At 35.8% G+C, this 16,861-nt stretch overlaps 1 long non-coding RNA gene across 1 annotated transcript in view; it reads left to right on the top strand.

The window, feature by feature from the left end:
- The window catches only part of LOC110357916 (uncharacterized), a 108,865-nt gene that overhangs the window by 76,247 nt on the left and 15,757 nt on the right, over positions 1 to 16,861 (top strand). Inside the window, exon 6 of the long non-coding RNA XR_002411909.2 lies at positions 9,549 to 9,619. This is a non-coding gene — a long non-coding RNA (uncharacterized LOC110357916). The remainder of the gene's footprint in view (positions 1 to 9,548; positions 9,620 to 16,861) is intronic.

The raw sequence follows: 16,861 nt of genomic DNA, 5'->3' as shown, positions 1-16,861 counted from the left end.
TGCAAGTATCATTCACTCAAAGAAGATTATAAGACTGCAAACATTTAAAAATTGCATTACATTGGAAAGGTATACGTAACATTAATAGCACCTGTATAAGCAGTTAAAACAGCAAGGTTATCAAAGAAGTCTTGGTTGTATTTCTAATGAAGCTATTTCAGGGAATGTCTGAAAGTTATTTTGGAAACACCATGCTTATTCAATAAAACAGTATTGCGTTGTCAGGCAGTAACCCAGCTCCTTGGTGAATAAACATGAAGACAATTACCTTATTGTGAAAGGATTATTGCTTTATGGAACAATATAGTGATGCTTTTTATAAAAGAGGACAGCAAATATTTGTGTTGCTAACTTTTCCTGCAGCTTGAAGAAGCACTGTAAAGACCTGGTTAGAAGTCAAAAATTCTTTGTCATTACAAAAACTGAGCTAAGAAACCATCTGGGAGGAACACAGCATAATCTAGGCTGGGGTGACTAAGCATCTGTTCTGGAGTTCTGCCCTGTGCACAGTGTGTAGGGTTTGGAAACACTACAAGGAAAAGTAAAACGATACTTTTAGAGCTGAGTTTTGTGAAACACACCTAAATGTTCATGCAGGAAAAAAAAAAAAAAAAGATTGTTTAGAGACTGTTATTCAACATCCTCTGGCATGCAAATAAAGTAATGTTGTAAATTAGTTTCCATGTTCTTTCTTTTCTGTAAAGGCCCAAAATGTCCAAAACGCCATTGTTCTGAAAATCCCCATGAACAATTGTACAAGAAACAACTTATTTGAACACTTTAAAAACAAAAACAAACAGCAACAACAAACTATTAGCAAAACCAGAGCGTTTTGGGTCAGGCTAACATTCATCAATCATTTAGAAGCATGGAAATGTCACGCTTGGTTGTAAAACAATCCCAACTACTTGTCTATCAAGTACAGCCACTGTTTCAGTTAAATATTCTTTTAGACAGTGTGGCACAGATTGTCAGCCAGTTCTCAGTTCTGTAGTGGTCCACAATTTCTGATATGTTTACTGCCAGGCAGATTTCAGGCCTACACAGATGCAGAGCTATCTTCTCACTCTTTGCCTCTTTACTTTTCTACCTTTCTTTTTTGCGACTTCCATCTCATTGTTCTGTACGGCTCCATATCCAGAGCAAATATTTCTGGTTGCATCTAGACTTATAGATAGGGATAAATATAACATTTTACAAGAACCTGGTCTTCATCCTGATCACAAACAAACTGAAGCGCAGCATGGCTCCTGTGTGGTCTGTGTAGACTATTTAGGGAAGTAGAGCATTTGGGCTGACTGGTGCATTCTAGGTTTCACCTCATTAGAGCTCTAGTGCATGTCCCTGGTCTTTTCAGCTTGCCCCATGTTTTCAAATCACCATGTGCAAGGACTTTGTTTCTCCCTTGTACTTTTCTGTATTTTGAAGTATCATCCTTGATTCTATAAAGCAGACAACCTCTTTTCTCTTTTAAAAAGTTTTCTTCAAATTTTGTTCAGTTAGCCTTAGAGTGTTGATCTCTATGCCCTTCCTTTTTCTATCTTACTACACTCCCAGGACTAGTGCTCTTCCTGTAACTTTGTAGAAAGGGCTTAAATACTGTTTTACATGCCAGGTTGCAGGTCCACATGCTTTCTAATCTACTACTGACAAGTATTGTGTTCCCATTTGACAGCAGATGTCCTGTCACAAGCCTATGACAGAAACAGGCTGAGGCATGTTGCTTCCCAGGAAAACAAAAATAAAACAAAGAGAGGTTCTGTCACAGTAGTCTTTGGGTTCACCAAAGGGCTAACCAGGTGAAACTAAAGGTCCAGTGCATCCAGGAGAGATTGACTTAGGCTGCTTATTTTAATAGATCTTTCTTTTAAGTTTTTTGTTGTACTTTGCAATATTATTATGAATTGCATAGTATCTGCAACTTCTAGCAGCATATAATTGAGTGGTTATTCTTTATTATCTAAGGAGAGTTCCTAGAATTCATTGTTATAAAGAATAATTGATCTTGGCATTCTCTACATGCTGAACAAGAACATATGTCATGGAAGAATTAAGAACTCTAAAAACTAAGGAGACTGACTTCTTTTCCAGAAAATTCCCTTGTAACATTTCATGTGCATATGAAGACTGCAAACAGTCATTCCTTTCTCCTGGCATGACATGAACAAGAGTTGGAGGACTTAATTGTCTCTGTTGAACTGGTCCTCTGATGTGACAACAAGAGGTATATAATACCAATATCTCTGGTTTGGGGCATAACACAAAGTGGATTATACTTGATAGAAAGTTTATGCTACAAACAAAATTCCCTTGTATATTGAAAGGCTGAAGTTAAAAGAAAACACTTCCATCAGTATTGTTACTTACTGCAACAATCTATGTATTTCTCTTGCATAATAATAACATGTTCATTAAACTTTTCCAGGCAGTGCTTAAGTCCTGTTGTGCATTTACATCTATTTCTAATTCCTTGTGTAAATGTCTCTGAGACTCACTTTTCAGGCTGGTGCAGATGTCTAACTTATCATCACAAACTGGATACAAGCTAGTGGCCATAGCAGCAGTAAATGAACCAGATGAGAAAGAAAGTGTTAACTAACAGAATCTCAGGTGAAATACAGGTGGGACTCCAAGGAATTACCAGTACAGCGATTAAAAAGGCGAAGAGCAAGCTAAATCACATGGGTATAATTTTAACTCAAGTACTAATGAGCAAAATATTTCCTAGGATAGGAAAATAGGAAATATAGTCCAGCTTGAGACAGGAGAATACCAGTGCTAAAATTTATATTCAAAAGGCATTTTTTTTTACTAATAGTTTGAAGATGATATTGTACTCATAAATATAGAACAGATAAAATAAATCTTTCCAGAACTAATGTGCTTTAGGGTTGATGAATTGGCAACAATTAATACTCACACACATTGTAGTAAAATGTTAATGAAGTTTATTATTTGCCATTCTTACCAACTCATTAGAAACATCTTCAGGGTCGGATGTGTATTAAATGGGTTGGAGAAAAAGACGGAATGGATATAAACACGTTTTCTTCCCCTGAATACCACAATGACTGTTTACTTGTGGCACATTAATTCATACTACAGAAAAGACCAATAGCAATTTAAAAAAGGCCATATATCATAATATGAACTCTGGGTATATTAGGTGCTCTGGCTGTAAGCTGATTTTATATGTTGAGATATTAATATAATTAATGTGCTGAATCATACTTCTAATGTGAAGTCCACATGAAACTACTTGGTATCGTTGGCTAACAATGAAACGTGAAAGTTTATTTTGCTGCTTCTCAGCAAAGCTGAGAGACTGAAGCTTATTATCTTGTCCATTTGTGTAATAAACTAATGAGCTCAGAGATTTCCTATCCACAGAGCCTTTATCATGTCTTTGGGAGCTACTTTCTATGGTGACCCCTGCCAAGTAAAATAGCTATTTTCAGGGCAAGCTTTCCAGTGATGTTTAGAGTAAATAGAAATGTGCAAGACAGAAGAACAAAATCTGAATGAGTCATGACATCTGTTAGTTCATCTTACCACCATGAGGCAAAGTATGCACATGCATTCCCCTGATACGGTTTTGCTTGCTGAAACAGACCTCTTGTAAACTTTTGGAGATTAGTCTAGTTAAGGAATTAAAAGACAGTTTATCTATTAAGTTATACCTGTCTATGTGTGTCAGGGTGGGGATGATTCTAGTAATATGTTTACTTTTGCAGAAATACAAGGGGAAATATAATAACTAAAAGTTATGCAAAATAATAAAATTGCCTGTTTATACAGAATTATTATCCAAAAAGTTTGTAATTATCTTGCTTACTTCTGAAAAAATGTTTTTTTTGTTAGAATATTTGTCAAAAATCATGGCTAGTGACAAAATGTAATGTTAACATAATATGCCAATATGCATGAAAGCAATGTTTTAGATGTGGCCTGATACAGACTAGATTGTTTTCATTTAGTAGCTGATAAGACTGAGATACTTAGAAAATAAATACATAAAGGAGATATAAAGTTCATTTTGGGGAGTAACTCTTAGAAATACTCTCAAAGTTATGTTCCTCTTTTGCCATGCTTCCAAAGAACTGTAGGGCATGGTTTGATTTTTAAAATAAAAACATTCCCTTTGCTTTTCAATTAAAGATTAAATACACTTGAGACAAATATGGTAAAAATTTTGGTAAGACTTGTCAGAAACACACTGAACAGTAACAATTGTTAGTAGGCACTCATTTTATCTGAATTTTGTAAATAGCATGGTTACAGTCAATGGTTCTAAAAATTACAACCTCCTATTTCCAGAGGTCATAGGGGTTTTCCTTTTACTCCTGTGGTAGGCAAAACATGTTTCAAGCAGACTTCTGGTGTACTTGTTACACAATCCATTTTATATGTCCTATTTCTCTTCCAAATGTGAAAGAAATAGTGGGTAGAACTGTCAAGACAGGAATATATACAAGTAAATTAGGGATTGCATCCCCTAGTCCCATCCTCCAAAGTAAGGTGTGATATTATGTCTCTAAATGTTTGGGCTTGATTATCACCACTCATACTTTCCCTGCTAAAGTAAACAGACTGAGGGAGGGTGTAATTAAGTTCTAAGAACAATAAATTATGCAGTTGGTAAATATAAAAACACACGCATTCCAAAAGTATTCTTGAGCAAGTTAAATGTATGTGTTTGATGAAGCAAAACTTAGGAAGGATTTTGAGTATAATACTTCAATTGTACAAAAAAATACTTTACCAGAACTAAGTAAGTATAAAAAGTATTATAAAGCCAAAATATCCTTCTTGAGAGATTACCACATTGCTGAAAAGGCCATTCAAAAAAAAAAAAAAATAAAAAAAGATAAAAAGGGAAATTAATCAGATCTCAAAGGTAAAGTCTATAAGCTTGTTTCAGTTCTTAGATTTTTAAAGTCAGAAAGTAATGAATTATCTTCAAACAGTGGGGGAAATACATTAGACAAGTTAAAAGATTTCAAGGAGAAGATGCATTAGCATACAGGGAGGATGTCAATTTTATATCAGCTTAACATAAAAAAATAGTGAGGGAACAAGAACTAATGTGATTGAATACCAGGGGTCTTTCTTGAATGCTGGATGAGAATGTGAATCATTAGAAAATCAGCACTTATTAAGTTACCTTACAGAAATGCTCAAGAGAGTAAAGTTGCTTGCTAGCATAGAAATGAATACTTGCTGAATAATGATAACTGTCACTGATGACCACTGTATCCTTATACTGTGTGATAATGCTTTTGGTCATGTAATTGCATTCATATTGTTAGATCTTCTGTTCAAACTGAGGGAACGCTATATTTAAAACCACTATGGTTTTGCTTCAGAAATGATTGTGGGATAAATCCTGATAAAACCTATGCAACTATATGAATAAGTCAGGGCTCTCAGTTGTTCATTATTGGGTTACAATACAAAACATGTAGGTTTTAAAGGACTTGTATTTCTTTAAAAGAGGTAATAAAACATCCTTCTTTCAGGTATCTAGAAATTTAAGTCTCAGAAAAGTTTTCAGAACAAGTAGCAGGTGAACAGGGACTTAGTAAAAAATAAACAGTGCGTGAATAATTATTACTGTTGGTTATTTAGACATCTGTGTTGGGAAATAGCTACTTGGGTGACAAGTTTTAGAATTTTTGTTCTGAGAATTAATATGTACAGCCCTTCTATAAAATACAGAACAGGTTCCAGTCTATGAAGATTTCAGAAATTGCTCTGCCATGGAAACACTTGAATAATGGGTTGAAACATTTACAGTTTATTTTCCTTCTTAAATCCATGGGATCAAATTTATACCCTCCAGTTCTCAAGAACGCAGTTACCTGACTATCTAATAGTAGGATTGTTTTCTCATCTTGATAAAGTTGTGGCATGACCAATAGAAACTAGTGTTCTCAGCTGGCGATCGAGAAGCTCACCTCTCTGAGAACATCTGTCCTTCAGTTCACCCCAGGCTTTCACAGTTACTTATGTATTTTAATCCATTTAAGATACATGTTTATGTAGAGAATGTCATTTATTAGACAAACTGGTATGGGTAAACTTCGGGGATACAAGAAATTCTATAGATCAGAATCAGGACCAGCAAAGCTCCTAACATTTACCTAACACAACATTTCAAGTTTCTGTTCACACTTTTAAACTATTCAGCTAAAACAACATACGTTAGATGTTTAATAGCAAAGGCATGATCATTCCACAACATGTTATGCAACAGAGGATCAGTTGTTGGTTTTTGTTCAACCATCATCAACATGTGCACTGAGCATTATTGGCAAGCTCAGAGGATACTGTGGCAGACTTCATGCTTTTTTTTAAAGCTGTCTATGTACTCTCTTACAAAGTCCATCTCTGAAAGGCTGCACGTGCAGCCACAAACCTTGTGTCTGTTGTCTTTAATAATAAAAAGATCACCAAGGGGTTTTCACTATGTAACTCATATAATGACAGTTTTCAGTAATGAGAAAAAAAAGCTTTTTCTCCCCTTTAACTCTTCTTTCTCGTTTCTCATTTTAATGACTCATACATTCTGTAACTCCCTGAAACAATGAAACAAGTAAGTTAGATTTTCATACTTGTCACCTGCTAGGTCAGGAATAAATAAAAAAACTCCACTCATCTGTCTTATTTTATGAGCCACTTGGTTGAATTGAGTGTAATGAACAGCATTGAACAGAACATAAAAGAAGGTCCTGCATGAAATGCTTTTCACAAGAACACTAATGAAAATAACATATCTTTCCTTTAAACTAACACCAAGCATGACTGACAGAAAATGAACTAGAAATGTTTGTGTGTATTTCATTTGAAATTTATCTAGAACTCTATGCACATGTAAATGAAAACCTGCTTGCTCCATATAGTTCTACTTACCTATGTTATAGAATTCTATTTTATGGAATTATAAAATGTCATCCTTGTATCTAATTGTAAGTTTGCCTGTTCCAAATTCTGTCTTTTGTGTCTCATCATACCATCACGCACCTCTGAGAAAAGTCTTCTGAAGGGATGTGACCTACTGGTAGAATTTCATGGTTGTCCACTAGCAGCACATACAGAATTTTCAGTCATTAAGAGCCACCTGCATTATTCTTTATCAAACTGCCATGCAGGCTTTCAGAGTTGTATTATGATGCAATAAATTCTGAAATTTAAAAACTCTATGTAAATGCATCTCCCTCTCTGTGTTTTGAACCTGCAAGTTCCTCCCATGCTGGATCATTTTTGTTATCTGGAACATTACTGACAGAGGTGTTCAGTCCAACAGCACAAAACAAGTGTCAGGAAGTTGTGTGGGCTTAGAGACAAGGGACTAAGGTCTGCACGCCTGTGATCATTGTGGAAAATTTGCAGGGTGAGAAAAGGCCAGCAAGTATGGGCAATAGGAGCAGGTACTGCACATCTTGCTTTATAGCCTGAGTTATCTGACAGATGGTCAGATGACAGTCTGCTAATTAAAATGTTCTCTGAAAATCAACTTTGGCACTTCAAACTAACGGAGCTTATGATATGTGCTTGTGGTAGAGTTGTCGTGGTGCATATAGATCATGAGTCCAAAACTTCCTTCTTGCATCAGCCCAGGGTCCCAGAGAGTTGGTACCCATCAAATCAACTCTGACTCTGCCAGTCCCTGAGAAGGTCCTTCCTTGGTACTGTAAAGTCTGTAGGGAAGCCAGAGGACAGTAGACATAGCTTTAGCTAAACATAATCACAGGATCTGGAAATATTTTACTATGTGTAGTCCAGTCGCAGGCACAGATGTTTGCCCTAGCCTGTGGTCCATTGATTTTCAAATATACACATATTAGAATGAAAAGCCTCTTCAAGCTGTTTATTTTAAGATCTATAAAATAATTTTCTGTGTTGGAATAACCACAAAATAATGTTAACAAACTAATGGCAATGGTAAAGATTACAATGGTGATCATGGTATATTGAGTTGCATTGCTTATGTACTTGTTAGTATCAGTGACGGTCATATATGAAAAGGGAAAATGAACTATCCAATGGTTCTGCAAGAAAATAAATTTTAAGTAGAACAAGACTAAAATAAGCACAAGAGGGTTTTTACTCTTCTTTTAGTGTTTACAAAAATAACTTTTAACTAGAAGAAAATCCACAAATATCTGCTGAACAAGATGTGAGATGAAAAATGATGTATGCTGTAAATTGGACATTCTGAATGTAACTAATTTAATGAGATCATTAGTGAGACACCAATTGGATTCAGTATTATTATATTTTTGTATCATAAATATGGTTGATTTAAAAATTCATTCCTCTCTAAGACTGGATCTAAATGTAAACTAGGCCACTTGTCCTCTGTTACAATTGTTTTTGTTAATAATAATAAATATTTACATAAGAAATGAAGATGTAACATGTAGACTGTTACATACTTTTCTTAGTAGTTTCAAATTTGTACATGAATTCAAAGGCAAATTAATATCCAATAATTTAATATCCAGTATAATATCTGTACATTAATTTGAAAGTTAATAATATGGAACATCATGTAGTATTATTGTTCTTATTGACATCGCCAGAAGTGTCAACCACATATATGTATTTTTAAAATTAATCCTTGACTGTCTTGTGATTGAACTCTTACTGACAGAGGAAAAATGCATTGTTGGATGCCTTGCTTTCATTGTTGTTTTAAATCAAACCACTACTGTCTCTACATTTCTAACACTTGCACTATCACATCTCAGCCTAGAATATCAACTCTGGGCTTCACAGTAAGTGGATTGTTTAGCAGCAGCAAAGCAAGAAGGGTTAGAAAGTCAGGGACGTATTTCAACAGTGACTGACTTGAAGCATTTCCTCTTAAATCTCTGTCACTTGAAATTTACACAAAAGTTGTTTTATTTAGTTTTTAAGGGGTAAAAGAAATGATGAAATATTCCTCTCTAGGTAACATACATTTACACTCCCTTACTACCTCTAAACTGATGCAAATTCAGGCCTTCCTGTTCTGCTGCTGAGAGGAATTACTAGGTAGTCCTCCACTCTTTTTGTAATAATTATCTGAAATTAAATCTTAACAACATAAACAGACTATGAAACTTACTGAAAAAATACTATCAAATTTTAAACTCTGAATGTGCTGTCTTAAAAATCTGGCTACACAGAAAATAGATTTTATTTCTTTCAGCCATTCTTTTGTCAAAAGAAACAAAAAAAATGATCTTTTCTTTTTTTTTTTTTTTTTTCCGGTAGGATTTGCTTGTCCTTTTCTCAGACATGCTATTTTCTCTAATCAGTGGTATGCCAATTATCCTATTAAGCTAATCAGGGAATGCAAAAATTATTTCTTTAGGTCTAAGACACACATCTGCTTCTCCCAAAATTAAAGGTATTAGTATTATGGACTTTTTAGTAGGCAATGTAATTTATTACTAAATAATAAATTTTTCTTTTAATTTTTCAAGGTTTGTTTGAAAGATTTTTAGTTTTGGAGGGTAGAGGCAAATTCTCATTTTTCATCGTTCTGTTTTGTCTTGTAGGAATTATCATTGGAGGACGTATAACTGTGTGGAAAACTGGTTGCAGGACTGGAGCCTTCATCTTTTTCACTGTGAGTAGTCTTTTTGAGTCTAGTGAGTAACTCATCATATATAAATTTTAGTGGCTGTGTCAATATTGGAGCTAGGGCTATAGCTACTTGTGTAAGTTACAACAGAGTGAACTAGAGAGTAGAGTAATAATGCATATTCATTCCCTTGAAATATTTGTTCGTAGGTATAAATGTGTTTGTCACAGCTGACACTGGGATATAAACTGTCATTTAGCATTCACTAGAAACATGAAATGGTTAATGTTGATCTGACAATACATACTGAAGAACCAACCTCAGGGTTCACTATTGAAAATGCATGGCATTGAATAACACTCATGTCAGTAGCACTTAAAAGCATTACAAAAGCATTCAAAGAGTTTTTTGATTAAAAAATGCAGAATTATCACTGAAATGTATATGTATGAGAATTTGAGAGGACTTTTCATAGGAAAGGTTTCTTAAGCTACAAACCAAATAATGGAAAAATCATTTTTTGGCTCTTTTTAAGAGCTAAAGAAAAGAATTCTACACTTTCAGAAATGTTCTTTGAAACTCAAAAACTGGTCAAAACCTACATGTTCAACAAAGTTTCCCCCTGTAGTAAAACAAAGCTTCCTGACACAGACTCTACCAGAACAAAAGATTGTTTTATGTCTGCCAGTTTCTCAAGGGAAAAGATAGTTTCAGCAGTGATTCTGCTCAAGCTGGTTTTTGAAGAAACTTTAGCTTTACCAGGGGGAACAAAACAAAACAAAACCCCACAAAACCAATGAAAAAACTCTATAGAATTTTCTAGGAGTCACTGACTATTCAGGTCTAATACACTAAGAAAAATGGCTAGGTAGGCATACCAAGATTTGTCTCCTTGGCAAAACTGTCAACACAAACTGACACAAATTTGGCCGTCCTGCCAAGTTGTTATTGTACATATGACATACATAAGAGCACCAGAAGGTAGTGATGTGTCAAGTTACAGGTCCAACTAGTCTAGCACCCTGTCTCTGATATGATCAAAACTGGATGTTCAGAGAAGAGTATGTAGAAAGGAGGAGGGATATACAAAACATCCCCAAGGGTCTCTTCTAGCTGCCAATTGTTTAAGTCCCAGGAAACACCTGAGACTCAAGCATACTTTTGAGTTCAGAAAACCTCAGTTGCTCTCTTCTTTATGGACAGGTCCAGTCTGTGGGAATTTTTAAAATCCACAGCAGGTGCTTCCAATGAGGTCTTTTGAAGCAAGGACATAGTGCAACATTCCTGTCACCTAATTGTGAGCAATATTGCCTTTAAGTGATGATGGATAAGATAATGTATACGTATAATGGTTCCCACCAAAAAGTAGTGCCACCTGCCAAAAAAGCACGCACTACTTTTCTGTTGTTATATTATTTTATTCATCATTTGGAAATATACAGTATTTCCATTGTAATAATTGTAAAGCCGTAAACAAGCATTTAGGTGAATGCAGAAAACTGCAGTTACAAAAGATCATGTTTAGCGGGTCCAGAGAAGAGCAACACAACTGGTGAAGGGACTTGAACATAAGACCTATGGGGAGAGGCTGAGGGAGCTGGGGTTGTTTAGTCTAGAGAAGAGGAGGCTTAGAGGTGACCTCATCACTCTCTATAACTACCTGAAGGGAAGTTATGGCCAGGTGGGGATTGGTCTCTTCTCCCAGGCAGTTAGCAATAGGACAAGGGGGCATGGGCTTAAACTCTGCCAGGGGAAATTTAGGCTGGATATTAGAAAGAAATTCTTTACAGAGAGAGTGGTCAGGCATTGGAATGGCCTGCCCAGGGAGGTAGTGGACTCGCCGTCCCTGGAGGTTTTTAAACTGAGATTGGACATGGCACTTAGTGCCATGATCTAGTAAACGGACTAGAGTTGGACCAAGGGTTGGACTCAATGATCTCTGAGGTCTTTTCCAACCCAGTTGATTCTGTGATTCTGTGATTAATGGTAGTTTCCGTTCAGTTCAGAGTTCCATGCATTAATTACTTCAGCAACAAAGGTTTAAGGGTCCCTAATTTTCTTCATAGTAAGCAATAAAAGTTTTGCTTGCCCCCTGGAATCTAATGTTCCAAGTTTCTTTTCTCCTATCATTTTCATTAAGTATCGTGCCATTAATTTCTTACCGGTCTTTAACCTAAATTGTAGCAAAAAGATTTGCCTTCAGTGTGTAACACCAACAAGCCTGTTACAGCACATTTGTCTTTATGGGTAAAAACTTTTTGCTATTCATTTTCATTTTCTGTGTGAGGTCTAAGTTAAATCTCTTCTGTGCTCTAATTTTTCTACACTGCCCAATTTTTAATACACAGAATATACCTGTTAACCAATTTTGTTTCCATTCTTCTTGTTTCTCCTCTCTTTTTAAATAACCTGTTTACGGAAGGAGCTTACAACTCCAACTAAATCCTTCCTGACCATTTTGCCCTCTCTTACCAGGAATCGAAGTCCCAAACAGTATTTGCACTTTTGAATAAAATCAATCCATGCTTCCTCTGCATTCTGTCTTTAACTCAAGTATTGTTTGCCTCGTTAATTTTTTTGGTTTATCAAAGTTAGTCTTTGCAAAATACTAGTTTTAATTACTGATCAGTATTTTGTTATTCCTGCAATTTAGCAAGACCTGAGTCTGTTCAAGACTTCGTGTTCCAACACTATCTTCTACTATGCACATTTTTGCCACATTTTTGCTATGGCCATTTGACAGGTCACTGATTTTTTTAGATGCACCATGTTCATCACGTCTTAGGACATGCAACACATCTCAGGAATATTATTTCTAATTTATGTCTGGTAAATAAAATGGACACTAAATATGTGAAGTATGGCATAAATGGCAATTCTACTAGTTTATCAACAGATTGTTCAAGATACTTAGAGATTAGTTTATGTGATTTAAAATAGTTTCATGTTAAATTGCAGGAGGGTTGGGGGATGACACACTTAACCTGATGCTTTTCAAGGAACCATGCTGTATTATACAGAAACCAGATACGATTCTTTCCAGTAGTAACTTGACACTTGATATTGTAAATTACCTTATGAAGAAATCAGAGTAGATTCTCCATGTCAATTTATTTGTAGCATCAGACCTCAAATTTTTATGTTCCCAAAATGCTAAGTTATAACTCATTCTCAATTACATTGCTCTATCAGTATAAAACAAAGTCTACAGTATGTATGTAAATGTCTTGCTAAGTGCAATCTCTCTTTGATTTTTTAAATAAAGGCTGTAGGCACCTATCATCTGGCAAAGATTTTAAGCTCTCAGTAAGGCACACAAATGTGAGAAGTCTGAGTATGTGCTAAGTTTGAGCAAGGCACATACATGATAATTCTGAATAAGACACGTAAATGCTACAGAGGGACAGAATTTAAGACACATTATTGACTAGCATTAACAGCTCCCCACTACACAATACTGGCTTGCATCCCTAGGAATAATAAATGCCTTATTGAAAGATTACATACATTCCTGAAAAGCTGAACCATGGGAGAGACTTGAGGAATCATAAGGTAAAGAAACTAACCCTGTTTTAGTGCTGTGTTGTAACCTAGAGTAACTGATGAGACCTAGAAATGTAAAAAAGAGGCAGCAGTGAATATGGATGGAGTAATTTTACCTCTTTATACAGGGCTGGAGAGAACAATATTAGGATAGTCATCTGAACAAATACAAGGATGGAGACTTCTGGCTGGATAATAATGTTACAGAAGAGAGCTTCAGAACTTACTGTGAATTTTGAGCTGAAAATGAGTGAAGGGCTGTGTCAAATATGTTACTGGAAGGGATAACAAGGTTGTGAAGTAATCCCTGTTCAGCGTTAGGAGGGTCTTATCTGGAGTATTGTGCCCCATTTTAGTTAGAAGATTTAGTTTCTAGTGGGAAAGATAGTTAAGCATTGAAATAGATGGCCTAGAGAGGTTATAGACTCTCTAGTGGTGGCAGTTTTCAGGTTAGATAGACGTGGATCAAGAATTTGTACAGCTGATCCTGCCCTGCAGTGGTGGATGAACTGGATGAATTTGTCTAGTATCTTCCCAGCCCTATTTTGTATAAATACTACAAATTCTACAGTTATGTGAATAAAACATACAGTTCTGATAGAATGTTGAAATATAGGAGAAAGTACAGAAAAGATGAAAAAATTATGTTGAAAAACTCATGTTTCAGTAAGACGTTTAAAAGAGCTTGGGCTACTTCTCCAAAGAAAAATTAAAAAGTATCTTGATTATTCTGTTGAAGGTGAAAAACACTTGTAGAGAAAATGCTAATTCTGAAGCCATCCTTAGGTATGTAGAGAAACAGAACAAAAAAATCTGTGGCTAGAAGCCAGACAAGGCTGAAAATAATGCCCAGGTGTTAACAAGACGTTAACCACTGAGACAAACTAGCAAAAGCCCACACCAGGATTTGACGCAGAGACCTTTCAGAAAGGTGTGTTTGGGGGAAGGAAATACATACATTTTGGCATGCTGGAGGTCAGATTACATGAAGTTATCTAATGGTCCCTTTCAACTTGATAATGAACCTACACAATACTTAACCTGTGAAATACATTGGTGTATTCAAAGTTTGATTTTCAATTTTCTGAAAAGTCTTTTAAGACTATATGAATATCAACACCACCTCAAACACTAGCTTTCTGCTAGGAACAGAAGAAAAAATGAGGTTGAAAATTCTTTTTGCCAGACATATAACAGTCTCATAGTTTCTGTTTTTTAATGATGCAATATCTCAATCCTAATTCGCAGATCATAAAAGAACTGTTTGCAGAGTGTGGAACAATTCTTTCTGTTTTGGGAAGAAAAAAATAATCCATATGCTGCAAGGCAAAGTATGTAACCTGCTTTGAAATTGCACATATTTAATAGAATATATTTGAACTTTTATTTTTTGTCACAGCATGGGCCACATTGTAGGGAATATGAAACTGGGCACAAAGTGAAAACAATAAATAAGCAAATCCCCTATTATTATTGGCATTAGTTTCACTGGCATTGCAAGTTTTTGGTGTTTCTCAAGATCAGGTGTCTACATTTTATGTTCTTCTTCCTGGAAATACCTCTGTAAGTCTAATTAGTCTTTACTTGGAAATGACAGCAGGGGAGTTATTATTTCTAAAAAACAGAAAACAAGTTTGTATCTGTTTTACTCTTTTGTTTGAGTAAAAATAAATGATGAATTTCATGCCCTCAAAAAAACCCTCCAACAACAAAAACCTTGCTGTTTCAGTGCGTCACAAATGAGATATCTTTTCTTGCCTAGAAGATACCACAATTTTTTAGCAACAGAAATTCCAGTGGGGTGGGATGGCTAAACCCCATGCTGTATTTTCCAGTTCTATTGTCATAAGCTATATCCATTTGCAGTCTTCTCACCTTTTGCATTTTAGGCATGGTCCACATTTTTCCTCGCTGTTTGTTCATGTGGGCACAATTGAAGGCACAGTCTTTCAAACCAGATATTCTACTGTAGTATAGAGTAAGGAGAGATATGATTTTTAAATGAGAATTTTTCACAAAAAGCTTATGAATATATTCATAAGGTCAATATTCCTATAGACTTCCTAACCTTCAAAAAGAATCTGAATACTGTAGATTAAGAATTCAATGGACACTTAGGGAAAGAATGTAATTGAGATTCTAACCTTGTTAGGTAATACAACAGAAACACTGGGCAGAGGAGGAGTAGTTCTTATGAACTGAAAGAAAATACATATACACACAGCATTTGACAGAAGGGAGAAGTTATGAATGTTTATGGAAGATAATGACACCTGCTGCCATTCCATACAGAAAATAGATATCTAAAAAAAAATGGGCAGGATCTCAAGGGAATAATAATTAGATACTCTTTGGATTTGTCATTTTTGACAAATAAAAGCCAGTATTTAACTACTCAGAAAAACCTAATACTACCTTCACAGGTTAACAATTCTAGGTCTCAGCCTTAATTAATCTGCACAGAGTATATCTTTCCTTACCGTATATTATTTTTTCTTCCAACAATAATTTCACTGTTTCTATAACTCTGTAGAAAATACCACTCCTTAAATTTGCCATGACAGATTATTCACACTGCACTGATATTCCTTAGAAAGCATGTCAAACTGAAGTCTGAAGAAATTCCATATGCATACTTGACTCAGAAGTCTCCATTAACAGCAATTAATTGTTTTTGCTAATTTAGCAGCAATATAACTATCGTAAACCCAGAATAAGTATTTTCATCTCTCTATAGTGCTTGCTTTACTTTCCTCACTGAAGAAAAGGATCCAAATCCAAGACTGTGACTGACCAATAAACCCCTACAATGAAGAATGCTCAGAGACAGGCAAGGGTGATGAGGCTGTGAGCTGTGGCAACAGTGCAGGCTGTGACTGACTACAGCTCTTGCAAAGCAGCTGATTGCATCTCAACACAAAGGGGACTGGAGGGTGGCCTTTGTTTTCCCTGAACAGCTACCAGCAGCTGAGGGGATCAGCAGGTGGTGCTGATGATGGAGTGTGATGTCTCCGGAGTTGGCTGGACCAGCACCAGGGAGGGCAGGGAGTGAATACATTGCCGCACCCTGCAAGGACTATAAAAATGGAAGAAGTAGCAGAGGTATTTTGAGGAGAGCAATGAGCTTGAGCTAATTGTAACCCATGTGTGTCTTCCTGGTGATGCCCAGTGTCATGACAGAGAGCATGTTACAGCAACTGGTAATTGAGGCTGAACTGTGTATTGCAATTGCTGTGCATTTTGTGAAGTGTAACATTCGTACCTGTGATTGCAGCATATATAGTATCACTCTGCTAAATCAGACATCCCATGTAACATCAGCTGTCTTGAAGTAGGTAAATGTGATATTAAACATTACTCCTTCTGTGCAAGGAGTATCTGAAAGAACCAGGCCAGAGAGTGCTGGACTCTGAACTGCTCTTAGTGTTCTGCAGGATGAGAGACTCTGTAATGTGTTGACCCTGGGAACATTTATTTAACAGTTTATAGTACCATACTTATTTCCATTTTTCTGTACATATGAGACAACAGCTTTATGGATATGAAGTATTAATGGGTACATACATTCAGTGTTTCATGTTAAATAACATTAAAGAACATCAAAAGAGAGTTAAACTATTTTAGAGAAGTTAAAAAGTAGAAACGCATAGTCCATTTGTCTCGGCCACTGTAGGAGCACATGACATGGTAGCCAAAACAGAGCCTGTAACATCAGCATATTAAAAATGTGTGAATCAGTGTGTC

Source organism: Columba livia, chromosome 4 (assembly GCF_036013475.1).
Source record: "Columba livia isolate bColLiv1 breed racing homer chromosome 4, bColLiv1.pat.W.v2, whole genome shotgun sequence".
Lineage (NCBI taxonomy): Eukaryota > Metazoa > Chordata > Aves > Columbiformes > Columbidae > Columba > Columba livia.
Note: the sequence above shows the minus strand (reverse complement) of the source record. Positions and strands in the feature narration are given on the sequence as shown.